Genomic DNA, 27,304 nt, shown 5'->3' with positions numbered 1-27,304 from the left:
TGGCCAGTGACAGAAATGGTGAAGTAGTTGGAGAGTGGAGGTATGTCTGATCTCTGCCTCAGAGGAATCAGCTTTATGCTGATTTTTTTGGGAGGGATGGGAGTTCCCCCAGCAGTTTTGTTTTTCCTTTTTTTTTTTTTTTGTTACTGTTCTTTAAGTGATAGTTTCTCATACAAAACCTTATACACATTCTGTTATGTGACCCTAGTGGCTCTCCCTATAATGTGACAGCATACTCCTCCTCTCCACCCTGTATTTCCCGTGTCCATTCAATCTGCTCCTGTCCCCCTCTGCCCTTTCATCTTGCCTCCAGACAGAAGCTGCCCACTTAGTCTCATGTGTCCACTTGAGCTGAAAAGCAGACTCCTCACCACTGATAATTTTACTTCCTCCCTGCCAATCCGGATGCCCTTTATTTCTTTGTCTAGTCTAATTGCCCTGGCTAGGACTTCTAGCACGATGTTGAATAAGAGCGGTGATAAAGGGCATCCTTGTCTAATGATGATAATCTTATGTCCTATAGTCTTGTCTAATCTTTGTCTGAAGAGTTGGTTATGGGAATGGTTTTAGTTCTGGGCTAACAGAGAGTCCGGGAGCCATGTCCTCTGGCTTCCCTCCACTCTCAGTCAGACCATTAAGTCTGGTCTTTTTACTAGAATTTGAGTTCCTTTTTTTTTTTTTTTCTTATTGTGCTTTAAGTGAAAGTTTACAAATCAATTCAGTCTCTAATACAGAAATTTATATACACCTTGCTATGTACTCCTAGCTGCTCTCCCCCTAATGAAACAGCACACTCCTTCTCTCCACCTGTATTCCCCATGTCCATTAGAATTTGAGTTCTGCACCCACTTTTCTTTTGTTCCACCAAGGAATCTCTGTTGTGTTTCCTGTCAGGGCAGTGATCGGTGGTAGCCAGGCACCATTTGGTTCTTCTGGTCTCAGGCTGATGCAGTCACTGGTCTATGTGGCCCTTTCTGTCTCTTGGGCTTATATCTTCCTTGTGTCTTTGGTGTTCGTCATTGTCCTTTGCTCCAGATGGATTGGGAACAATTGATGCATCTTAGATGGCCACTTGCTAGCTTTTAAGACCCCAGACACCGCTCATCAAAGAGGGATACGGAATATTTTCATAATAAACTTTGTTATGCCAATTGACCTCGATGTCCCCTGAAACCATGGTCCCTAGAACCCTGCCTATTGAAGAGTTTGGTTGTATTCAGTTTTTTATTTAGTCCAGTTGTGCTGACTTCCTCTGTATTGTTTGTTGTCCTTCCCTTCACCGAAAACAATTCTTGTCTACTATCTAGTTAGGGAATACCTGTCTCCCTCCCTCCCAACCCTCATAACCATCAAAGAATATTTTCTTCTTGTTTAAAACTTTTCTTGAGTTCTTATAATAATAGTGGTCTCATACAATATTTGTCCTTTTGTGACTAATTTCACTCAGCATAATGCCTTCTAGATTCATTCATGTTATTGGATATTTCATGGGTTCATCCTTGTTCTTTATCATTGTGTAATATTCCACTGTGTGAATATACCATATTTTGTTTATCCATTCATTTGTTGATGGGCACCTAGGTTATTTCCACCTTTTTGCTATTGTGAGCAGTGCTCCAATGAATATTGGTATGCGTATATCTATTCTTCCGACAGCTCTAATTTCTCTAGGATATATTCCTATATATTTTTTAGTGGTTTATTCCAAGCAGTGGGATTGTTGGATCTTATGGTACTTTTATTTCTAACTTTTTTTTTTAATTAACTTTTATTGAGCTTCAAGTGAACGTTTACAAATCAAGTCAGTCTGTCACATATAAGTTAATATACATCTTACTCCTTACTCCCACTTGCTCTCCCCCTAATAAATCAGCCCTTCCAGTCTCTCCTTTCGTGAAAACTTTGGCAGCCTCCAACTCTCTCTATCCTCCCATCCCCCCTCCAGACAGAAGACGCCAACACAGTCTCAAGTGTCCACCTGATGTAATTAGCTCACTCTTCATCAGCATCTCCCTCCCACCCACTGTCCAGTCCCTTTCATGTCTGATGAATTGTCTTCGTGGATGGTTCCCGTCCTGTGCCAACAGAAGGTTTGGGGACCATGACCGCCGGGATTCCTCTAGTCTCAGTCAGACCATTAAGTATGGTCTTTTTATGAGAATTTGGGGTCTGCATCCCACTGACCTCCTGCTCCCTCAGGCGTTCTCTATTGTGCTCCCTGTGAGGGCAGTCATCGATTGTGGCCGGGCACCAACTAGTTCTTCTGGTCTCAGGATAATGTAGGTCTCTGGTTCATGTGGGCCTCTCTGTCTCTTGGGCTCTTAGTTGTCGTGTGACCTTGGTGTTCTTCATTCTCCTTTGCTCCAGGTGGGTTGAGACCAATTGATGCATCTTAGATGGCCGCTTGTTAGCTTTTAAGACCCCAGACGCCACATTTCAAAGTGGGATGCAGAATGTTTTCATAATAGAATTATTTTGCCAATTGACTTAGAAGTCCCCTTAAACCATGGTTCCCAAACCCCCGCCCTTGCTCCGCTGACCTTTGAAGTATTCAGTTTATCCCGGAAACTTCTTTGCTTTTGGTCCAGTCCAGTCCAGTTGAGCTGACCTTCCATGTATTGAGTGTTGTCCTTCCCTTCACCTAAAGCAGTTCTTATCTGCTAATTAATCAGTAAAAAACCCTCTCCCTCCCTCCCTCCCTCCCTCCCTCCCCCCTAAGTAACCACAAAAGTATGTGTTCTTCTCAGTTTATACTATTTCTCAAGTTCTTATAATAGTGGTCTTATAGAATATTTGTGCTTTTGCCTCTGACTGATTTCGCTCAGCATAATGCCTTCCAGGTTCCTCCATGTTATGAAATGTTTGACAGATTCGTCACTGTTCTTTATCGATGCGTAGTATTCCATTGTGTGAATATACCACAATTTATTTACCCATTCATCCGTAGATGAACACCTTGGTTGCTTACAGCTTTTTGCTATTGTAAACAGAGCTGCTATAAACGTAGGTGTGCATATATCTGTTTGTGTGAAGGCTCTTGTTTCTCTAGGGTATATTCCGAGGAGTGGGATTTCTGGGTTGTATGGTAGTTCTATTTCTAACTGTTTAAGATAACACCAGATAGATTTCCAAAGTGGTTGTACCATTTTACATTCCCACCAGCAGTGTATAAGAGTTCCAATCTCTCCGCAGCCTCTCCAACATTTATTATTTTGTGTTTTTTGGATTAATGCCAGCCTTGTTGGAGTGAGATGGAATCTCATCGTAGTTTCAAACTGCATTTCTCTAATGGCTAATGATCGAGAGCATTTTCTCATGTATCTGTTAGCTGCCTGAATATCTTCTTTAGTGAAGTGTGTGTTCATATCCTTTGCCCACTTCTTGATTGGGTCGTTTGTCTTTTTGTGGTTGAGTTTTGACAGAATCATGTAGATTTTAGAGATCAGGCGCTGGTCGGAGATGTCATAGCTGAAAATTCTTTCCCAGTCTGTAGGTGGTCTTTTTACTCTTTTGGTGAAGTCTTCAGATGAGCATAGGTGTTCGATTTTTAGGAGCTCCCAGTTATCGGGTTTCTCTTCGTCATTTTTGGTAATGTTTTGTATTCTGTTTATGCCTTGTATTAGGGCTCCTAGGGTTGTCCCTATTTTTTCTTCCATGATCTTTATCGTTTTAGTCTTTATGTTTAGGTCCTTGATCCACTTGGAGTTAGTTTTTGTGCATGGTGTGAGGTATGGGTCCTGTTTCATTTTTTTGCAAATGGATATCCAGTTACGCCAGCACCATCTGTTAAAAAGACTATCTTTTCCCCAATTAACTGACACTGGCCCTTTGTCAAATATCAGCTGCTCATACGTGGATGGATTTATATCTGGGTTCTCAATTCTATTCCATTGGTCTATGTGCCTGTTGTTGTACCAGTACCAGGCTGTTTTGACTACTGTGGCTGTATAATAGGTTCTGAAATCAGGTAGAGTGAGGCCTCCCACTTTCTTCTTCTTTTTCAGTAATGCTTTGCTTATCCGGGGCTTCTTTCCCTTCCATATGAAATTGGTGATTTGTTTCTCTATCACCTTAAAAAATGACATTGGAATTTGGATCGGAAGTGCATTGTATGTATAGATGGCTTTTGGTAGAATAGACATTTTTACTATGTTAAGTCTTCCTATCCATGAGGAAGGTATGTTTTTCCACTTAAGTATGTCCTTTTGAATTTCTTGTAGTAGAGCTTTGTAGTTTTCTTTGTAGAGGTCTTTTACATCCTTGGTAAGATTTATTCCTAAGTATTTTATCTTCTTGGGGGCTACTGTGAATGGTATTGATTTGGTGATTTCCTCTTCGGTGTTCTTTTTGTTGATGTAGAGGAATCCAAGTGATTTTTGTATGTTTATTTTATAACCTGAGACTCTGCCAAACTCTTCTATTAGTTTCAGTAGTTTTCTGGAGGATTCCTTACGGTTTTCTGTGTATACGATCATGTCGTGTGCAAATAGAGATAATTTTACTTCCTCCTTGCCAATCCGGATGCCCTTTATTTCTTTGTCTAGTCTAATTGCCCTGGCTAGGACTTCTAGCACGATGTTGAATAAGAGTGGTGATAAAGGGCATCCTTGTCTAGTTCCCGTTCTCAAGGGAAATGCTTTCAGGCTCTCTCCATTTAGAGTGATGTTGGCTGTTGGCTTTGCATAGATGCCCTTTATTATGTTGAGGAATTTTCCTTCAATTCCTATTTTGCTGAGAGTTTTTATCATAAATGGGTGTTGGACTTTGTCAAATGCCTTTTCTGCATCAATTGATAAGATCATGTGGTTTTTGTCTTTTGTTTTATTTATGTGGTGGATTACATTAATGGTTTTTCTGATATTAAACCAGCCTTGCATACCTGGTATAAATCCCACTTGATCAGGGTGAATTATTTTTTTGATATGTTGTTGAATTCTATTGGCTAGAATTTTGTTGAGGATTTTTGCGTCTATGTTCATGAGGGATATAGGTCTGTAATTTTCTTTTTTTGTAATGTCTTTATCTGGTTTCGGTATCAGGGAGATGGTAGCTTCATAGAATGAGTTGGGTAGTATTCCGTCATTTTCTATGCTTTGAAATACCTTTAGTAGTAGTGGTGTTAGCTCTTCTCTGAAAGTTTGGTAGAACTCTGCAGTGAAGCCATCCGGGCCAGGGTTTTTTTTTGTTGGGAGTTTTTTGATTACCGTTTCAATCTCTTTTTTTGTTATGGGTCTATTTAGTTGTTCTACTTCTGATGTGTTAGTTTAGGTAGGTAGTGTTTTTCTAGGAATTCATCCATTTCTTCTAGGTTTGCAAATTTGTTAGAGTACAATTTTTCGTAATAATCTGATATGATTCTTTTAATTTCAGTTGGTTCTCTTGTGATGTGGTCCTTCTCGTTTCTTATTCGGGTTATTTGTTTCCTTTCCTGTATTTCTTTAGTCAGTCTAGCCAATGGTTTATCAATTTTGTTAATTTTTTCAAAGAACCAGCTTTTGGCTTTGTTAATTCTTTCAATTGTTTTTCTGTTCTCTAATTCATTTAGTTCAGCTCTAATTTTTATTATTTGTTTTCTTCTGGTGCCTGATGGGTTCTTTTGTTGCTCACTTTTTATTTGTTCAAGTTGTAGGGACAGTTCTCTGATTTTGGCTCTTTCTTCTTTTTGTATGTGTGCATTTATCGATATAAATTGGCCTCTGAGCACTGCTTTTGCTGTGTCCCAGAGGTTTTGATAGGAAGTATTTTCATTCTCGTTGCATTCTATGAATTTCCTCATTCCCTCCTTGATGTCTTCTATAACCCAGTCTTTTTTGAGCAGGGTATTGTTCAGTTTCCAAGTATTTGATTTCTTTTCCCTAGTTTTTCTGTTATTGATTTCTGGTTTTATTGCCTTGTGGTCTGAGAAGATGCTTTGTAATATTTCGATGTTTTGGATTCTGCAAAGGTTTGTTTTATGACCTAATATGTGGTCTATTCTAGAGAATGTTCCATGTGTGCTAGAAAAAAAAGTATACTTTGCAGCAGTTGGGTGGAGAGTTCTGTATAAGTCAATGAGGTCAAGTTGGTTGATTGTTGTAATTAGGTCTTCCGTGTCTCTATTGAGCTTCTTACTGGATGTCCTGTCCTTCTCCGAAAGTGGTGTGTTGAAGTCTCCTACTATAATTGTGGAGGTGTTTATCTCACTTTTCAGTTCTGTTAAAATTTGATTTATGTATCTTGCAGCCCTATCATTGGGTGCATAAATATTTAATATGGTTATGTCTTCCTGATCAATTGTCCCTTTTATCATTATGTAGTGTCCTTCTTTATCCTTTGTGGTGGATTTAAGTCTAAAGTCTATTTTGTCAGAAATTAATATTGCTACTCCTCTTCTTTTTTGCTTATTGTTTGCTTGATATATTTTTTTCCATCCTTTGAGTTTTAGTTTGTTTGTGTCTCTAAGTCTAAGGTGTGTCTCTTGTAGGCAGCATATAGACAGATCGTGTTTCTTTATCCAGTCCGAGACTCTCTGTCTCTTTATTGGTGCATTTAGTCCATTTACATTCAGCGTAATTATAGATAAATAAGTGTTTAGTGTTGTCATTTTGATGCCTTTTTATGTGTGTTGTTGACAATTTCATTTTTCCACATACTTTTTTGTGCTGAGACGTTTTTCTTAGTAAATTGTGAGATGCTCATTTTCGTAGTGTTTGACTTTATGTTTCTTGAGTCGTTACGTTTTTCTTGGCTTTTATCTTGAGTTATGGAGTTGTTATACCTCTTTGTGGTTACCTTATTATTTACCCCTATTTTTCTAAGTAAAAACCTAACTTGTATTGTTCTATATCGCCTTGTATCACTCTCCATATGGCAGTTCTATGCCTCCTGCATTTAGTCCCTCTTTTTGATTATTGTGATCTTTTACATATTGACTTCAGTGATTCCCTGTTATGAGCATTTTTTTTTTAATTAATCTTAATTTGTTTTTGTGATTTCCCTATTTGAGTTGATATCAGGATGTTCTGTTTTGTGACCTTGTGTTGTGCTGGTATCTGATGTTATTGGTTTTCTGACCAAACAATATCCTTTAGTGTTTCTTGTAGCTTTGGTTTGGTTTTTGAAAATTCTCTAAACTTGTGTTTATCTGTAAATATCTTAATTTCACCTTCATATTTCAGAGAGAGTTTTGCTGGAAATATGATCCTTGGCTGGCAGTTTTTCTCCTTCAGTGCTCTGTATATGTCGTCCCATTCCCTTCTTGCCTGCATGGTTTCTGCTGAGTAGTCTGAACATATTCTTATTGATTCTCCCTTGAAGGAAACCTTTCTTTTCTCCCTGGCTGCTTTTAAAATTTTCTCTTTATCTTTGGTTTTGGCGAGTTTGATGATAATATGTCTTGGTGTTTTTCTTTTTGGATCAATCTTAAATGGGGTTCGATGAGCATCTTGGATAGATATCCTTTCGTCTTTCCTGATGTCAGGGAAGTTTTCTGTCAGCAGATCTTCAACTATTTTCTCTGTGTTTTCTGTCCTCCCTCCCTGTTCTGGGACTCCAATCACCCGCAAGTTATCCTTCTTGATAGAGTCCCACATGATTCTTAGGGTTTCTTCATTTTTTTAAATTCTTTTAGCTGATTTTTTTTCCAGCTAAGTTGGTGTTAATTCCCTGGTCCTCCAGATGTCCCAGTCTGCATTCTAATTGCTCGAGTCTGCTCCTCTGACTTCCTATTGCGTTGTCTAATTCTGTAATTTTATTGTTAATCTTTTGGATTTCTACATGCTGTCTCTCTATGGATTCTTGCAACTTATTAAATTTTCCACTATGTTCTTGAATAATCTTTTTGAGTTCTTCAACTGTTTTATCAGTGTGTTCCTTGGCTTTTTCTGCAGTTTGCCTTATTTCATTTGTGATGTCTTGAAGCATTCTGTAAATTAGTTTTTATATTCTGTATCTGATAATTCCAGGATTGTATCTTCATTTGGGAAAGATTTTGATTCTTTTGTTTGGGGGGTTGTAGAAGCTGTCATGGTCTGCTTCTTTATGTGGTTTAATATGGACTGCTGTCTCCGAGCCATCACTGGGAAACTAGTTTTTCCAGAAAATCCGCTAAAAAAAAAATGCAGTCAGATCCCTATCAGAACTGCCTTTGGATTATAACCGCCACCTTGTTCCCTGTAAGGATGAAAGTCTGAGATTTGGATCATATATGCTTGGCTGTAGCTGGTTCTGTGTTTTTAGTCCAATTAGGGGTGGATTTTTGGTCCCTGGGTTTTTTGTGGTTCCTTCTCTCAGGCCGGAAGAGTGGATTAGGAAAAGACCAAAAGAAAAAAAAAAGGGGGGGGGGAAGCAAAGCCGCTGCGGAGCCGGAGCTGTTCTCCCTCTGGCTCAGAAAATTCCAATGTTAGTGAAGCTGCCTGGGGAGGGTGGGGGAGGGATCAGAGAAATAGGAGAGTAGCACCTCAGAATATAGCCAGAGTTGCTTGTCTTGCTTGGAATGACTATTTTATCTGAGATTCCCGAGGGGCGTGTCGCCTACGTGTGCTGGCTATGTGGAGATTGCCCCCAGGGATCTGGCCCACTGAAGCCGCGGTCAGATCCTCCGCTGCCAGTCCCACGCCCAGCGTCAAGGTTCCCCTGCTGGGATGGTGCACTCCTGACTCCAAAATCAGTCGCTGCCTCCCGGGGACTTCTCCTCCCGTCAGCCGCGTCACCGCGCCGCCTCCACGGACTGGCTGGGCCCTCTCCCGGGGTTAGTTCAGGGGAATGGAGCTGCACCCCGTGCTTGCGCCGTGACAGCGCCCAGTCAAAAGCCCGGGGGCAAGATTCCCCGGCTGGGACGCTGCACTCCCAGCTCCAAGACCCGTCACTGCCTCCCGGGGACTTCTCCCACCAGCTGCGTCACCATGCCGCCAGCGCGAACTGGCTGGGCTCCCTCCCGGGGTGAGTTCAGGGGGGTAGGGCTGTGCCCCTTGTTTGTGCCGTCAGCTCCCCTGGGTCCTGCCCTAAATCGGGCGCCAAGGTTACCTGACTGGGACGCTGGCTCCAGGCTCCGAAAACAATCGCTGCTTCCCCGTATTTGTTCGTTTTCCGTCTCTAAATCTGTGTTTGTTGTTCAGGGTTCGTAGATTGTTATGTATGTGACCGATTCACTTGTTTTTCTGAGTCTTTGTTGCAAGAGGGATCCGAGGTAGCGTCTACCTAGTCCTCCATCTTGGCCCAGCCTCTCTATTTCTAACTTTTTAAGGAAGCAGCAAATCGATTTCCAAAGTGGCTGAACCATGTTACATTCCCACGAGCAGTATATAAGTGTTCCTGTCTTTCCACAGCTTTTCGAACATTCATTATTTTGGATTAATGCTAGCCTTGTTGGGATGAGGTGGTATCTCATTGTAGTTTTGATTTGCATCTCTGTGGGTTAATGGCTAATGATCATGAACATTTCCTCTTGTATCCATTAGCCTCCTGAATGTCTTGTTTGGTGAAGTGCCTGTTCATATCCTTTGCCTATTTTTTAAATGTGTTTTTTTTTTTTTATTGTCAAGGTTTGGCAGTGTCTTGTGGATTTTAGAGATCAGACGCTGATCAGATTTGCCTTAGCCAAAAATTTTTTCTCAGTCTGGAGGTTGTTTTTTTCACTCTATTGGTGAAGTCTTTGTGTGGGTGTAAGTGTTTGGTTTTTAGGAGCTCCCAGTTATCTAGTTTCTCTTCTGGTGTTTGTGCATTGTTAGGAATATTTTGTATACTGCTTATGCCATGTATTGGGGCTCCTAGCATTGTCCCTATCTTTTTTCTTTCATCATCTTTATCGTTTTAGGTTTTATATTTAGATCTTTGCTCCATTCAGAATTAGTTTTCGTGCATAGGGTGAGATATGGGTCTTGTTTCATTTCCTTGCATATGGATATCAAGTTATGCCAGCACTGTTTGTTAAAGAGAGTCTTTTCCCCAAGTAATGGACTTTGGCCTTTGGATATCAGCTGCTCATAAGTGGATGAATTTACATCTGGATTCTCAGTTCTGTTCCATTGGTCTATGTATCTGTTGTTGTACAAGTACCAGACTGTTTTCCCTACCATGGCAGTATAATAGGTTCTAAAATCAGGTAGTGGGAGGCCTCCCACATTATTTATTTATTTTTTCTTCAGTAACGGTTTACTTACCTGGAGCCTCTTCCCTTTCCGTTTGTAGCGGGTGATTTGTTTCTCCATCTCATTACAAAATGCCATTGGAATTTGGATGGGGATTGCATTGTGTCTAAAGATCGGTTTGGATAGAATAGACATTTTCACAATGTTGAGTCTTCCTATCCATGAGCAAGGCATGTTTTTCCACTTTTGCAGGTCTCTTTTGCTTTCTTGCAGTAGTGTCTTGTCATTTTCTTTGTATAGGTCTTCTATGCCTCTGGTTAGACTTATTCCTAAAGATTTTATCTTCTTGTGGGTTATTGTAAATGGTATTGATTTGGTGATTTCCTCTTCGACATTCTCTTTGTTGGTGTAGAGGAAACCAATTGATTTTTGCACGTTTATCTTTTATCCTGATACTTTGCTGAACTATTAGTTCCCGTAGTTTTCTTAAGGATTCTTTAGGGTTTTCTATGTATAAGATCATATCACCTGCAAATACAGATACTTTTACTTCTTCTTTACCAATTTGATGCACTTTATTTCTTTTTCTTGCCTAATTGCTCTGGCTAGGACCTCCAGCACAATGTTGAATAAGAGTGGTAATAAAGAGCATTCTTGTCTGGTTCCCGATCTCAAGGGGAATGTTTTCAGACTCTCTCCATTTAGGATGATGTTGGCTGTTGGCTTTGTATTGTTGTCATTGTTGCTGTTAGGTGCCGTCGAGTCAGTTCTGACTCATAGTGACCCTATGCACAGCAGAACGAAATACTGGCGGGTCCTGTGCCATCCTTAAAATCGTTGTTATGCTTGAGCTCATTGTTGCAGCCACTGTGTCAATCCACCTCACTGAGGGTTGTCTTCTTTTCTGCTGACCCTGTACTTTGCCAAGCATGATGCCCTTCTCCAGGGACTGATCTCTTCTGATAACATGTCCTAAGTATGTAAGATGCAGTCTCGCCATCCTTGTTTTCAAGGAGTATTCTGGCCATACTTCTTTCAAGACAGATCTGTTCGTTCTTTCGCAGTTCATGGTGTATTCAATATTCTTTGCCAACACCACAATTCAAAGGCGTCAATTCTTCTTCAGTCTTCCTTATTCATTGTCCAGCTTTCACAAGCATATGATGCAATTGAAAATACCATGGCTTGGGTCAGGCACACCTTAGTCTTCGAGGTAACGTCTTTGCTCCTCAACAATTTAAAGAGGTCCTTTGCAGCAGATTTACCCAATTGAATGCACCTTTTGATTTCTTGACTGCTGCTTCCATGGCTGTTGATTGTGGATCCAAGCAAAATGAAATCCTTGACAACTTCAATCTTTTCTCCGTTTATCATGATGTTGCTCATTGGTCCAGTTGTGAGGATTTTTGTTTTCTTTATGTTGAGGTGCAGTCCATACTGAAGGCTATGGTCTTTGATCTTCATTAGTAAGCGCTTCAAGTCCTTTTCACTTTCAGCAAGCAAGGTTCTGTCATCTGCATAACGCAGGTTGTTAATGAGTCTTCCTCCAATCCTGATGCCCAGTTCTTCTTCGTATAGTCCAGCTTCTCGGATTATTTGCTCAGCATACAGATTGAATAGGTATGGTGAAAGAATACAACCCTGGCGCACACCTTTCCTGACTTTAAACCAACCAGTACCCCCTTGTTCTGTCCGAACAACTGTCTCTCGATCTATGTAAAGGTTCCTCATGAGCACAATTAAGTGTTCTGGAATTCCCATTCTTCGAAATGTTATCCACAATTCGTTATCATCCACACAGTCGAATGCCTTTGCATAGTCAATATAACACAGGTAAACATCCTTCTGGTATTCTCTGCTTTCAGCCAGGATCCATCGGACATCAGAAATGATATCCCTGGTTCCACATCCTCTTCTGAAACCGGCCTGAATTTCTGGCAGTTCGCTGTTGATATGCTGCTGCAGCCGTTTTTGAATGATCTTCAGCAGAATTTTGCTTGCGTGTGATATTAGTGATATTGTTCTATAATTTCCACATTCGGTTTTATCACCTTTCTTGGGAATAGGCATAAATATAGATCTCTTCCAGTCAGTTGGCCAGGAAGCTGTCTTCCATATTTCTTGGCATAGACAAGTGAGCACCTCCAGCACTGCATCTGTTTGTTGAAACATCTCAATTGATATTCTGTCAATTCCTGGAGCCTTGTTTTTCGCCCATGCCTTCAGAGCAGCTATGAATTCTTCCTTCAGTACCATCAGTTCCTGATCTTATGCTAACTTTTGAAATGGTTGAACATCGACTGATTCTTTTTGGTATAATGACTCTGTGTATTCCTTCCATCTTCTTTTGATGCTTCCTGCGTCGTTTAATATTTTCCGCATGGAATCCTTCACTATTGCAGCTCGAAGCTTGAATTTTTTCTTCAGTTCTTTCAGCTTGAGAAACGCTGAGCGTGTTCTTCCCTTTTGGTTTTCCGTCTCCAGCTCTTTGCACATGTCATTATAATACTTTGCCTTCTCGAGAGGCCCTTTGAAATCTTCAGTTCTTTTACTTCATGAATTCTTCCTTTTGCTTTAGCTGCTCGATGCTCAAGAGCAAGTTTCAGAGTCTCCTCTGACATCCATCTTGGTCTTTTCTTTTTTTCCTGTCTTTTCAGTGACCTCTTGCTTTCTTCATGGATGATGTCCTTGATGTCATTCCACAACTCGTCTAGTCTTCGGTCACTAGTGTTCAATGAGTCAAATCTATTCTTGAGATGGTCTCTAAATTCCGGTGGGATGTATTCTAGGTCATAGTTTGGCTCTCGTGGACTTGATCTGATTTTCTTCAGTTTCAGCTTGAACTTGCATATGAGCAATTGATGGTCTGTTCCACAGTCGGCCCCTGGCTTTGTTCTGACTGATGATATTGAGCCTTTCCATTGTCTCTTTCCACAGATGTAGTCAGTTTGATTTCTGTGTGTTCCATCTGGTGAGGTCCATGTGTAAAAAAAAAAAAATGTGTATAGTCGCCGTTTATGCTGGTGAAAGAAGGTATTTGCAATGAAGAAGTCGTTGGTCTTGCAAAATTCTATCATTTGATCTCCGGGATTGTTTCTATCACCAAGGCCATGTTTTCCAACAACCGATCCTTCTTCTTTGTTTCCAAATTTCATATTCCAATCACCAGCCATTATCAATGCATCTTGATTGCATGTTCAATCAATTTCGGACTGCAGCAGCTGATAAAAATTTTCTGTTTCTTCATCTTTGGCCCTAGTGGTTAGTGTGTAAATTTGAATAATAGTCATATTAACTGGTCTTCTTTTAGGCGTATAGATATTGTCCTATCACTGACAGTGTTGTACGTCAGGATAGATCTTGAAATGTTCTTTTTGACGATGAATGCAACACCATTCCTCTTCAAGTTGTCATTCCCAGCATAGTAGACTATATGATTGTCTGATTCAAAATGGCCAATACAGTCCATGTCAGCTCACTAATGCTTAGGATATCTATGTTTATGTGCTCCATTTCATTTTTGACGATTTCCAGTTTTCCTAGATTCGTACTTCATACATTCCAGGTTCCGATTATTAATGGATGTTTGCAGCTGTTTCTTCTCGTTTTGAGTTGTGCTACATCAGCAAATGAAGGTCCCGAAAGCTTGCACCATCTGCGTCATTAAGGTCGACTCTACTTTTAGGAGGCCATCTTTTGAGTGCCTTCCAACCTGAGGGGCTCATCTTCCAGACTATATCAGAAAATGTTCAGCTGCTATTCATAAGGTTTTCACTGGCTAATGCTTTTCAGAAGTAGACTGCCGGGTCCTTCTTCCTAGTCTGTCTCAGTCTGGAAGCTCAGCTGAAACCTGTCCTCCATGGGCGACCCTGCTTGTATCTGAATACCAGTGCCATACCTTCCAGCATGACAGCAACACTCAAGCCCCCACAGTATGACAAACTGACAGACACGTGGGGGTGGCTTTGTATAGGTGCCCTTTATTATGTTGAGAAATTTCCCTTCTATTCCTATTTTGCTGAGAGTTTTTTATCATGAATGGGTGTTGGACTTTGTCGAATGCCTTTTCTGCACCAATTGATAAGATCATGTGGTTCTTGTCTTTTGTTTTATTTATGAGATGGATTACATTGATTGTTTTTCTAATGTTGAACCATCCCTTAGTAATAAAAAAAAATATATATATATTTTTTTTCGCATACCTAGTATGAATTCTACCTGGCCGTGGTGAATTATTTTTTTGATATGTTGTTGAATTCTATTGACCAAAATTTTGTTGAGGGTTTTTGAGTCTGAGTTCTTGAGGGATATTGCTGTGTAATTTTCTTTTTTGTGGTGTCTTTATCTGGTTTTGGTATCAGGGTTATGCTGCCTTCACAGAATGAGTTTGGGAGTATTCTATCGTTTTCTGTGCTCTGAGGTACCTTTAGAAGTAGTGGTGTTAACTTTTTTCTGAAAGTTTGGTAGAATTCTCCAGTGAAGTCATCAGGGCGAGGTCTGTTTTTTTTTTAATTAGCTTTTCAATCTCTTTTTGTGTTTTCTACCTCTGTTTGTGTTAGTTTAGGTAAGTACTGTGTTTGTAGGAATATGTCCATTTCCTCTAAGCTTTCAAATTTGTTAGAGTACAATTTTTCATAGTATTCTGCTATGATTCTTTTAATTTCAGTTGGGTCTGTTGTGATATTGCCCATCTCATTTCTTCTTTGGTTTATTTGCTTCCCCTCCTGTTCAATTTTGTCAGTTTGGCAAATGGTTTATCAATTTTGTTGATCTTTTCAAAGAACAATCTTTTGGCCTTGTTAACTCTTTCATTTGTTTTTCTGTATTTCATTGAATTCTGCTCTAATTTTTATTATTTGCTTTTTTGGTGCCTGAGGGCTTTTTTTGCTACTCTCTATTTGTTTGAGTTGTAGGGTTAGTGCTTTGATTTTGGCCATTTCTTCTTTTTGGATGTGTGCATTTATTGCTATAAATTGACCTCTGAGTACCGCTTTAGCTGTGTCCCAAAGATTCTGATCGGAAGTGCTTTCGTTCTCATTTGATTCTATGAATTTCTTTATTCCATCCTTAATTTCCTATATAACCAAGTAGTTTTTGAGCAAGGTGTTGTTCAGTTTCCATGTTTTTTTTTTTTTTTTTTCCTTGCTTTTTCTGTTATTGATTTCTACTTCTATGGCTCTGTGGTCAGAAAAGATGTTTTGTAGTATTTTAATGTTTTGGATTCTATTAATTCTTGATTTATGGCCTAATATGTGGTCTGTTCTGGACAATGTTCCACGTGCATTGGAAAAGAAAGTACACTTGGCTGCTGGTGAGAGGACTGTTCTGTAAATGTCTATGAGGTCAAGTTGATTGACTGTGGCATTTACATCTTCTGAGTCTTTATTGAGCTTCTTTCTGGATGTTCTGTCCTTCAGTGATAGTGGTGTGTTGAAGTCTTCTACTATTATTGTGGTGCCGTCTATCACACTTTTCAATGCTGTTAGAGTTTGTTTTATGTATTTTGGAGTCCTGTCATTGGGTATGTAAATATTTATTATGGTTATGTCCTCCTGATGTATTGACCCTTTAATCATTACGTAGTATCCTTCCTTATCCTTTGTGGTGAATTTTACTTTAAAGTCTATTTTGTCAGAAATTAGTATTGCCCCTCTTGTTCTTTTTTGATTCTTGTTTGCTTGATATATTTTTTTCCCATCCTTTGAGTTTTAGTTTGTTTGTGTCTTTAAGTCTAAGGTGTGTCTCTTGTAAAAAAAAAAAAAAAAAATTTTTTTTTTTTTTTTTTTTAGGAAGCGTATAAATGGATCTTGCTTTTTTTTTTTAATCTATTCTGACACACTCTCTCTCTTTATTGGTGCATTTAATCCATTTACATTAAGCATAATTATTGGTAGGTATTTTATGAGTTTAGTGCTGTCATTTTGATGTGGGTTTTTGTGTGTGCGTGTGTGTTCATGATGGTTTCTTTGTTCTGCTTTATTTTCTATACTGTGTCATTTTTCTTTATACATATACATTCTTTTCCTCTTTTTTATTGTTGATTTTGCGTTTGCTGAGCCTTTATGTTTTTCTTGTTTTTTTTTTTGATGTGTAGGATTGTTAGATTCTTTGTGGTTACCTTAATGTTTACCCCTATTTTCCTAAGTTTAAACCAATCTTTTATTTCTTTATATCACCTTGACTTCCTCTCCATATGAAAGATGTATGACTAAATTTTTTAGTCTTTTTTTTTTTGTTTTAATGTTGTCGTCTTCTGCATAAGGATGTCTCTGTTTCCCTGTTTTGAGCATTTTAGCTTTGATTCATTTTTGTGATTTCAGTATCTGGGTTGGTAGCTTGTTGCTCTTCCTGTGTTCTAGTCTAGGGTTGTTATCTGATGTTATTGATTTTCTAACCAGAGGACGTCCTTTAATATTTCTTGTAGTTTTGGTTTGATATTGCTTATTGGTCCAGTTGTGAAGATTTTTGTTTTCTTTACATTTAAATATAATCCATATTGAAGGCTGTGGTCTTTGATCTTCATCAGAAAATGCTTCAATTTCTCTTTACTTTCAGCAAGCAAGGTTGTGTCACCTGAGTATTGCAGGTTTTTAATCAGTCCTTCTCCGATTCTGATGCACTGATCTTCTTCATATAGTCCAGTTTCTCAGATTATTTGGAGTGCGTGGGTCATCTACATTATCAAAGCGCTTGACTGCTTACAAAAAATTGGAGGTTTTGTCCATCCAGAGAGACCTTGAAAGAAAGGCCTGTCTTTCTACTTATGGAAGGTGATATCCTTGAAAACTTTGTGGAGTAGTTCTACTCACCATTTGTTGGAATTGTCTCAACGGCAAAAAACATCATATTATGTGTAATAGAACTTCTCAGGGAAGGAGAGCTCCAGGGAGACACACATACCTCACTGCCAGTCCCTCATGTGCCAGACCTCAGCATTTCCTGCTCCATCCATGTGAGACCCTGCTTGCCTCCAGAGATCTTAGAAAATGAAGAGTCTCCAAAACACTCCAAGGATCCCTTTGGAGATACTATCTAGAAACTTTTAATTATTTTGGTAATTCGCAGCCAGTAAAAAGCTTTTTCAGGACTATCTCTGGTCCCCAAGTCTGAGCTGCCATTGCTAATACTGGTGAAATGATAATTGCAGTTCTGTGGGTAGATGAGGTCACAGAATCACTTATCCATATCTCAGGTTCTGGGTGCCTCCCTCCCACACATGTACTATCTGCCGTGATCATCACACTAAGTCCACCGTCAACACAATGGGAAGGAGTCAGTGAGTATTTTCTATTTCAATCTGGGAGACAGAGGCTGTGAAGGAAGGAGAAGTATCAGGAGCCTGGTTAAGTGACTGCATCAGAAAAAGGCATTCTTCTGAGTTTGCTGCTGGCCTAGTGTCAAAGACACACAAGAAGGGGGAATATTTCATGAGGCATAAGCTGAGCTGGCAAAGAGAGATGGGGGTCCTAGATCCTACACTACTTCCCCACCGCTCCTAATGTGATTTAATGGAATCCTCACTGACAGTGATTGTTGGGTTTAACCCAAGTGAGAAGTAAATCTGATTTTTAAGGTACTTAATGGCCGTAGTTCTAGAATTAATGTGTTGTTCAGGTTACCCTATAGGAATCATAGACCGAATTTTCAGGATTTCCAGACTTGTGCCTGTAAGAACTCTGTGCTTGCAATTAAGCCTCTGATAAAGCTACAGGCATCATGAAATTCTGCTCAGATTTGTACCTGAATGGTAGTTCCTGAAATGCAAATGTTCTCTCGAACTCTGGGGGTATGAAGTACTTAATGGAGACAGTAATTTTATCTTTGATAGAAACATCCATGATGTGTTGATTATGGTGAAACTGTTTTCCTTCTTCAAAGGAGGGAAGTAGCATTTCAGGAAAGGTAACTTTATAAGTTTCACACAACAGTTGTCAGCCAGAAATGTATCTATTGATATTTGCGCTGATTCAAAATAGTCTGACATTAATTCAAACATTTCCTATTTTAATTCATACAATATACAAACTTTTTTACCTTCAGACTTCAGGTTGCATGGGTCCGTAATATTTTAATATGTCTCACAAAAGTACCACTGCTAATCAAAAAGTCGGCAGTTGGGATCCACCAAGCGCTCCTTGGAAACTCCATGGGGAAATTATACCCTGTCCTGTAGTGTCCCTGAGAGTCGGAATCTACTCCACAGGAACGGGTTTGATTTTTTTTTTTTGTTTTAACTTAACTACTAATAATTAGGCAAGTGTATGATCTGAGATTTTTTAGTAATTTCGTTTCTACACTACGCTATTTCATCACGTATTTGGGCTTCATGTCCCATGGTTTGGGGAATTTTATGAGATTGGTCATTAATTACTGTTATAGGTGAAAACGACCTTTTGTTCCTGGAGAAATTGCAAATGAATCTTTTTGTTTTGTTCTAATATGTACCCGTTCTTGTGTTCATTAAGTCAAATTGGTCAGGAGCCAAGTTTGTCATGGCATTATATTGCAGTCGGTGCATCTACATTTCATGAAGAGATCTAAAGCTTAATTCGTAATTGATATTGAACTATATAATAAATTATCACACAAAACATTAAATTATGAAACATCTGAGATTGTTTAAAAATCCCAGCAATCTAAAATGAAATGTAGGATGTAAAAATTAAACTAAATTTAGACCTGTTTTATTTGAAGAACACACCTATATAGCATTTTAATACAGCATGGTGGTTCAATGCACGATTTTTGTTACCAGCCCAGCCACCTTGGGGTCTCAAAAAAAACTTAACTGGTCTGTGCCTACATTCTCCTCGCCTTTATAAAAAGAAGTTGTTGTATTTTCTGCCCCATAAATTTGTGAAAAATGAAGAAATCACCTGTAGATCCTTCATTGCAGTGATTTTAATATCGTAAGTGATTTTTATTGGTTATATATTCTGCTCTTAAGCCTCCTAATGGAGGAAGAACTTTAAGTAATTATTTCTAAGTGGGAATTACTGGTAAGTGGAGAATATTGGATTTCAGTTGACATGATACATGTGGCCCACACCTCATATTCCCATACAGGACTCTCTGACTCAGAAGGCAAATATTAGTCGCTGAGAACCATCAGAATGGATGTCAGGGATTTGGCAATGGGAACTGCCTTCTTATTCCAGACTATAGTTGGAGCCCTGGGGAATTTCTCTCTTCTTTATCATTATGTCTTCCTTTACTTCACGGGGTGCAGGTTACGGCCCACAGAACTGATTCTCATGCACCTATTTGTAGCCAATTCCATGGTCATCCTCTCTAGAGGAATCCCCCAGACAATGGTATCTTTTGGGTGGAAAGGTTTTTTCAATGATATTGCATGCAAGCTTTTCGCCTATACTTCCAAAGTGGGCCGGGGCGTGTCCCTTGCCAGCACCTGTCTCTTAAGTATCTTCCAGGCCACCACCATCAGCCCCAGGAACTCCAGGTAGGCAGGGCTTAAGGGAAAAACTCCCAAGCACATTGGCCCCTCTATTTTCATGTGCTGGATAACACAAATGCTGGTAAATATCTTTTTTCCTATGTTTGTGATTAGCAAATGGAACAACACAAATATCACATCCAGAAAAGATTTCGGATACTGTACTTCTGTTCATCACTACAAAACCAGAGACTCCTTGTATGCAGCATTATTTGTCCCTGATGTTGTATGTTTGGGGTTCATGATCTGGACCAGTGCCTCCATGGTCTTCATCCTGTACAAACACAAGAAGCAGGTCCAACACATTCATAGGAACACCATCTCCTCCAGATCTTCTCCTGAGTCCAGAGCTACCAAAACTATCCTTCTCCTGGTGAGCACCTTTGTGTATTTTTACACCTTCTCTGCCATCTTTCACTGTTTTTTGGCTCTTGCTGATAAGCCTAGTTGGTGGCTAGAAAACACAGCTGCACTAATCCACGCATGTTTCCCAACGGTCAGCCCCTTCATTCTCATGAGCCATGTTTCCAGCATCTTCAGGTTGCGTTTTGCTTGGATAAGATAGACAAAATCCCCTCACCTTTGGGAGACATGTAAAAGGTATGTATTTTGGCAATGTTCAGTTGTTCCCTCGATCATCTTCCCCTCATCATTTGATGCACAGTTATGAAAGGGTTGCATTGCAAGAGCTGAGCTTCTGCTCCGAAGGAAACAATAAAGTGTAACAACGGTAAAGGAGATGGTACGGAATGATGTGTTTGGAATTTAACCATTGGTGCCACTCAGGTATTCGAAGAGAAAAGGTAGTTCACTGCAATTAGCAAAATCACTTTGGTGACTTAAAAGAGTGTCTATTCATTTCCCCATACAGTGTTTTCAACTAAAAGGGGCTTAATAGACAGAGTACCATCCCAATATTTAAAAGGAAAATATTATCTCCCCCTGCCCCAGATTTCAGCCTATTAATTTCTCCCTCCTCCTTCTACAAACAAATGATTAGATTTTTATATATTCAATTCACTAAATGCACAAATTTTAAAGAAAATATATAGAATCCCTCATTTTGGTTGGCTGAAACTGGCAGCAGGCTTTAGAGGTTATTTTTCATGGGTAAAGTCAAACTTTCATAGCCCTAGTACTAGAATTTTTCTTTTAATGAACTTGGGAAAGCATGTTTCCTTAAAAGAACGGTAGTAACAAATGTCAGGATTCCCTACTCTTTGAAAATCCTATCGAAAATATTTAACATAGGGGTATTCACTGCATAAAAAGCTGTTAAATGGTGAAAGAAAGTACATATTCATAGAAACAGCCATGAATAATCTGAAAGGTGTCTATGTAGGGTTTATATCGCTGAGAATATTACACCAAATGATTTTGTGTATTCGAGAATTGGGTATGTAATAATGACAGTTGAAATACAAAATGCAATATCATACAGCAAGTGAAATCTATCAAGTTTTTTTTAATTTTGACAAGTTTCAAATGGACAGAGAAGTGTAAAGTTGGAACATGGCAAAAGCAAGAGTCTTACCTACATAAGATACATTCTATAATAATGAGGCCAAATTTAAGGCGTAAACCCTGGGAAGATTGTACCACAAAAATCATATCTATGTCTTCCTACATTCAATATATAAAAAAAAAAAGGCCTAAAATACTTATTTTATGATATTTAGAAACACATAAGTACTGTTGTCAGAATACCTTCTGGTTACACAACTATTTGAGTAAATGTCATCTAGTACAGACTTTTAGGATGCTCAGTTGCCTTAATATATGGGGGGACAGCATTGAATTTGGGAAAGAAAAGGGAGACCCTGAATGAAGTCAAGCTTTTGTGTGAATCTCAGGTGGGCTCTCTACATGGAAAGTGTTTAGTTTCTCTGGGATGGAAGCTCTTAGTATCCACCATGTAGTTATGAGGTGCCTATGTTTCCATGTGACAACATTCAAGGATGGAGACTCTGGGGATTGAGTGAAGAAAAAGTGTCCCTACCCTTATGTCCTAGAAAGGAAGACCAACAATAAGCAAAGAAATATACAAAATGTATAAGGTGATAGGTGATAAAGGAGTATTTAAAGAGGAGTTAGCACTTGAGCTAGATTTTTAAGAATAAGTAGTTCCTCAAATGTAAATCATTAAAGTGACATCCTTTCAGAGTTTGTGTCCTGTCATGGCAAACCTCACCATTTAGGAGTACATGGAATCAGATACTCCTGCATGACCACCTGCCTGAAGGCAAAAGGCACCATGCTGAGCAGGGTATCTTAGAGTCTCAGAGCCAAGGTTTTGCTGACAAGTGTAATGAGAAGGATAAGTTCATCTCTGATTGCCCAGACATACTACCATCTCTCTGTCATTTGTTGCACTGTGGTGGCGTGTATGTTCCTGTGATGCAGGAAGCTATGCCATGAGTATTTCAAACACCAGCAAGGTCACCCAAGATGGACAGGTTTCAGTGAAGTTACCAGATTAAAATAGACTAGGAAGAAAGTCCTGGCAATCTACGACAACAAATTAGCTAATGTAAACCCTATGGATCACAATAGAATAGTGTACCAATTGTTTGCTTTGGACATACCATCCGGAGAGATTAACCCATAGAGGAACCATCATGTTTGGTGAGGCAATGTTCCAAAAAAGGAAAAGGTAGACCCTCGATGGGACACATTGACACAATAGTCACAACAATAGGCTCAAACATACCAGCAATTGTGAGGATGACACAGGACAGAGCAACTGTTTTGTTCTGTTGTGCATAAGGTGGCCATGAGTCAGAGTCAGCTCCATGGAAGCTAACAACCACAATGATGTATTAGGTGTGAAAAGAGTACGAATCAAACTCACTTGATTCCTGTGCATGTGGAGCCTCGGCTTGGAAGAAGACAGTGATCTAAGTGACAATAAGTAACAGGAGAGTTTTAAGTACCTCAAAGCAGAAGTACTTGGTCCTATAGGATCCCTACTACTCTCATGTAAGTATGTCCCTTGTTCAAAATTAAGATGGTATTATATATATTAATGTTTAGCCACTGCTCCACTAGGGCTCCGTATCAACGTTAGGTGTGCTGAAAAAGAAAAAAAATCCATACCCGTTGCTGTTGAGTCAATTCCGACTCATAGCGACCCTATAGGACAGAATAGAATCACCCTACAGCATTTCCAGGGAGCAGCTGGTGGAGTCAAACTACTGACCTTTTTTGTAGCAGGTAAGTTCTTAACCATCATGCCACCAAGTAGCCTAATATTAATTATAGTCAAAGAATAATTAAAGGCCATGCTTGAGAGAGTCTTGGTCAGTCATATACTAGTTTGAAAGTATGACTGACCAATATCACATTTTCAAATTAAACACCCATTGTTGTTGAAATTTAGATAGTCTAGGTATTGCCATGAACACAAGCATATATTAATTTAACAATAATCAGTAATTTGTCTATGTCATTTGTTCATCACTGAGAATAGCAGACTGTGACAATTGTGATATTACCAGTAATCACTGATAACAATTGCTGATGGCTCCTATTTTTGTTAACCTATATTAGATTATAGACAAATCCTACCAACTACATCAATTGTTCTGACAGATTTCATCTCAGAAAATTAACAGAGAGATACTCAGGTTTGACATGCATAAAATTGTTCAGTTTATTGCAAGGGAGTTCGTAAAGTTTATGTTCTGCATCCCAGTTTGGTGAGTAGTATCTGGGGTCTAAAAAGCATGCAAGCAGCCTTGTAATAAACAACTATCCGTCTCTACTTGTTTGGAACCGGGGTGGTTGATGTTGTGTATCAACTTGATTGGGACATGATTCTCAGTAGTTAGGCAGTTATGATACAGTTTGGCAGTTATATAATGATCTAATCACCCCATAATGAGATTTGATATAATGTAATCAACTCCATGATGAGAAGTTTTATGATCAGCCAATCAGTTGAAAGGGAGTTTCCTTGGGGGTTTGGCCTGCATCCAATATATGTAGGCTTTCTGGCAAAGCTCACTGGCTTTTGCTCGCTCTGGAACCTGCATCTGACCCCTGGTTCTTGGAACCAGGAGCTAGCAGCTTACCTGCCTGTCTTGGATTCATCAGCCTCCACAGCTGTGAACCAGTTTCTGCCATCTTACCTACCAATCTTCAGATTCATCAGCCTCTGAAGCAAGTAAGCCAGCACCTGCCATCTTACCTTCCGATCTTAGGTTCAGCAGCCCTGTAACTATGTGAATCAGGAGAAGCCCCAGCCTGACCCATGGACTTGGAACTTTCCAATCTCTACAACCACACGGCAATTTGTTTGATATAAATCTCTCTTACTCTGTGTTTGTCTCCCTCTCTCTGTATATATAATACACATCAATGGTTTTGCTTCTGTAGAGAGCCCAGCATAAAACAGGACTAAACAAGAAAGAAACAAGACTCACAGAAGTGACTAGACTACAGAACTAATAGGCTACAAGAGCCATGGTCTCATCTACCCTGAGATCAAAGAAACTAGATGGTGCTTGGCTCTTCACCACCAACTGTTCTGATCAGGACCACAGTAGATGGACCCTAATAGCACACGAGAAAAATAGGCAACAGAACTCAAATTCCTAAAAAGTCTAGACTTGCTGGACCCACTTAGACTGGAAGGCTCGCGGAGAGTATTGTCCTGAGATACTCTTGAATCCTTGAACTGCAATTAGCCCCTGAGCTCACGTTTTACCTGAATAACAGATGGGCTCATAAAATAAAGAATATCACCTGTGAGTACTGTGCTCCTTCAAAAATGCATCTATATCAGAACCAACAGTCAATAATTACTTTAAAACACAGATGAGAATGTAAGAGGTCAAGGAAACTAGATTAATGGAAATGGAACAAGAAGAAGGGAAATATTGAGAATGTGAATGTACCCAATGTCACTGAAAAATTTGTGTAGAAGTTGTTGAATGGGAACCTAAACAGCTGTGTAAAACTTCACCAAAACACAGAAAATATTATTTTAAACATTGTGAATATGTCTAGAAATCTATTACCACTGGTTACCCCTTGTGATGATTTTTTATTAGGAGGAAGCAAGGAGAAATAAATATCCTTAAAATTTCAAGGGTCTTGTTATGTTTTATTATCTTATACTAAAGCTTGTGTTGTATTTTAGATACACAACAATAAAGGTACAGTGTTTTCTTCATGTCAGTCTTGAAGCATAAATTTTCTTTCAGGCACGAAAGGTCATCGATACATTAGCAATGCTGGGGAAGGTGCTGGACTGGCTCTTCTTTCTGACACTGAACACCGGATACCAGTAAATAGCCTCTCCTGCCAGATGCACTATAGTCGCATCCTATACCTGGTGTTTTAGTTTTCTAGCATGCTGTAATAGAAATACCACAAATGGGTGGTTTTTAGAAACAAAAATATATTTTCTTAAATTTCAGCAGCCTAAATGTCCAAATTCAGGGCACCAGCTCTAGGGAAAGGCTGTCTATCAGCTGTGGAGGAAGCTAATTGTGTCTCTTTCAGCTTCTGGTCCTTGATTCCTTGACAATTGTGGGGCAATGGGTGTCTCCTTATACATGGCCTTTTTGACCTTGAGCTTATCATTCTGTCAAAATGATTGGCTAGGTTATAATCTTGCAAAGAATTCACTGGTCTACTATGCAAGTTGGGTGTGTAAAACCACCCAATAGGATTAACTGACCTTTCAGAATTGGTCATTTACTATGGAAACGAAGTGACTGTGTACTACCAAGCGTTGATTAGTGGTTAAATGAATCCTTTTTTTTTAAAGATCAGCATAAAAAGTTCCCATGAGACAGAGGTTAAAGATGTCCTAAACGTCCAAGTTATGCAAACTTCTGTGCCACTCTACCATCTCTACAATCAACTACTCTTCCTCCCCTCAGTACTCTCCCTCCCATCTTGGGGTTCAGTAATTGGCTGCAACATCTTACAGAACTCACTAACCACACTTACAGTTAAGTGGTGTTTTAGGGAATATCTTGGTCACCTAGTGCTGGTCTAACAGAAATACCACACGTGGATGGCTTTAACAAAGAGAAATTTATTCTCTCATAGTCTGGGAGGCTAGAAGTCTGATTCAGGGTGCCACCTCCAAGGGGAAGGCTTTCTCTGTCAGCTCTGGGGGAAGTTCCTTGTCATCAATCTCCCCCGGTGGATGAGCTTCTCAGCCCAGGCACCCGGGGTCCAAAGGACACTCTGTTCTTCTGGATCTTGTTTCTTGGTGGTATGAGATCTCTCTGTTTCTCTGTTTGATTCTCTCTTTTATATCTCAAAGAGATCGGCTTAAGACACAACCTAATCTTGTAGGTTGAGCCTGCCTCATTAACAGAACTACATTAATTCCATTTCATTAACATCATAGAAATAGGATTAACAACACATAGGAAAATCACATTGGATTCCAACACAGTGGACAATCACACAATACTGGGAATAATGGCCTAGCCATCTTGGAAGACATTTCTGGGGACACAATTCTATCCATGACAGGAAGTAATGGCATAATACTCATGACTGGGGCCAACTTTGATGTAACAGGAATGACTAGGACACAGTTCCTTGATCAGGACAGCTTCTTCTAACCTCCCTGCTCCAGGCCCTGCTGGGAACTTGCTGCAGCCAAGCCCTGCTGGAGGCTTTCTGTCACCGGTCGCTGCTTGGGGCCTCTTGGGCCACTGTTAAAACTCTTAGCTTCGTTGGTCAGCAAGCTCCACAGTAGCCATCTCACACCAGTCTCCGTGTTCCATCTCCTGCTACTACTGCTGTTGCTACTGCAGTCCACCATCTTTTCTGTCTTCCATGTTACAGTTACTCTCTCTCAGTCCCCATGTCTTCTTTAAGCCTAATGGGGTGGCAAAAACTCTTGTTAGTGTTCCATGCATCTTATTGGCATGGTCCCACCCCCACAATGGTGTCATTCAACATATTTACATTATTAGCAAACTATCCAATCCCCTACCCAGGCCACAAGCATCTTATTTGCATAATCCCATCCAGCCATTTGGTGGGAGTTACAAAGACTATGGGTAAAAGGGCCATTATAGTAATTCCCTGGACCACAGTAGTCCTGGTAGAAGAACCATGCCTTGAATTGAACATAAAGACAAATATCACAGAGACTGAAGAGAACCTGACTAAAATCAGGAAGAGCCTGGAGCAGAGTGAGTCCTTCGTGTTCAGGGTTCTCACACTGAGAACCTCGTAGATACAACAGGGAAAGAGCTGTAACACAGGAGATGGGTGAGACAGTGAGAAACAGTGGCAACTACAGCATTGCCCAGCAGCAGAGAAATGGCAGAGGGAACCAGGAGGCTGGTGTGAGGCAGCTGCAGTAAGCTTGCTGATCCACAGAGTGAGAGAAAGCTGAGCGCCTTCAGGAAGGAGACTTGCTTGTAGAGTAGGGTGCCTCTGAACACTTGTCAGTGAATCTAAAGTGCTGATACACGTACCTGAGCAGGGCAGAGACTGAGAGAAAGCCCAGCAATGACTATAGCTGAGAGCAGGTCCAGCAGTTAGTACAGCCAAGAGCAGACCAAGCAGTCAGTGCAGCCTAGAAAAGCCCCAGTAGCGGGCACAGCCAAGGGAAGTCATGGTAAGGGGTACAGCTGAGAGAAGGCCCTGCGGCAGGCCCAGCCAAAGAAGACTAAATGATCGGCACAGCCCAGAAGTAGTTGAGATCTGTCTTGGTTGGAAGCTGTCCTGATTGAAGAATTGTATCCTCTCTCCTGAGTTGTATCCTGTTACTTCCATAATAAACCACATAATTGTGAGTATG

At 39.9% G+C, this 27,304-nt stretch overlaps 1 pseudogene; it reads left to right on the top strand.

Moving 5' to 3' along the window:
• The first annotated feature begins 19,180 nt into the window (after nt 1-19,180).
• On the top strand, nt 19,181-20,086 carry LOC126086220 (vomeronasal type-1 receptor 4-like; annotated as a pseudogene).
• Nucleotides 20,087-27,304: the final 7,218 nt, after the last annotated feature.

Source organism: Elephas maximus, chromosome 11 (genome assembly GCF_024166365.1).
Source record: "Elephas maximus indicus isolate mEleMax1 chromosome 11, mEleMax1 primary haplotype, whole genome shotgun sequence".
Classification (NCBI taxonomy): domain Eukaryota; kingdom Metazoa; phylum Chordata; class Mammalia; order Proboscidea; family Elephantidae; genus Elephas; species Elephas maximus.
The sequence above is the reverse complement of the archived record's forward strand: the minus strand, read 5'-3'. Positions and strand labels throughout refer to the sequence as shown.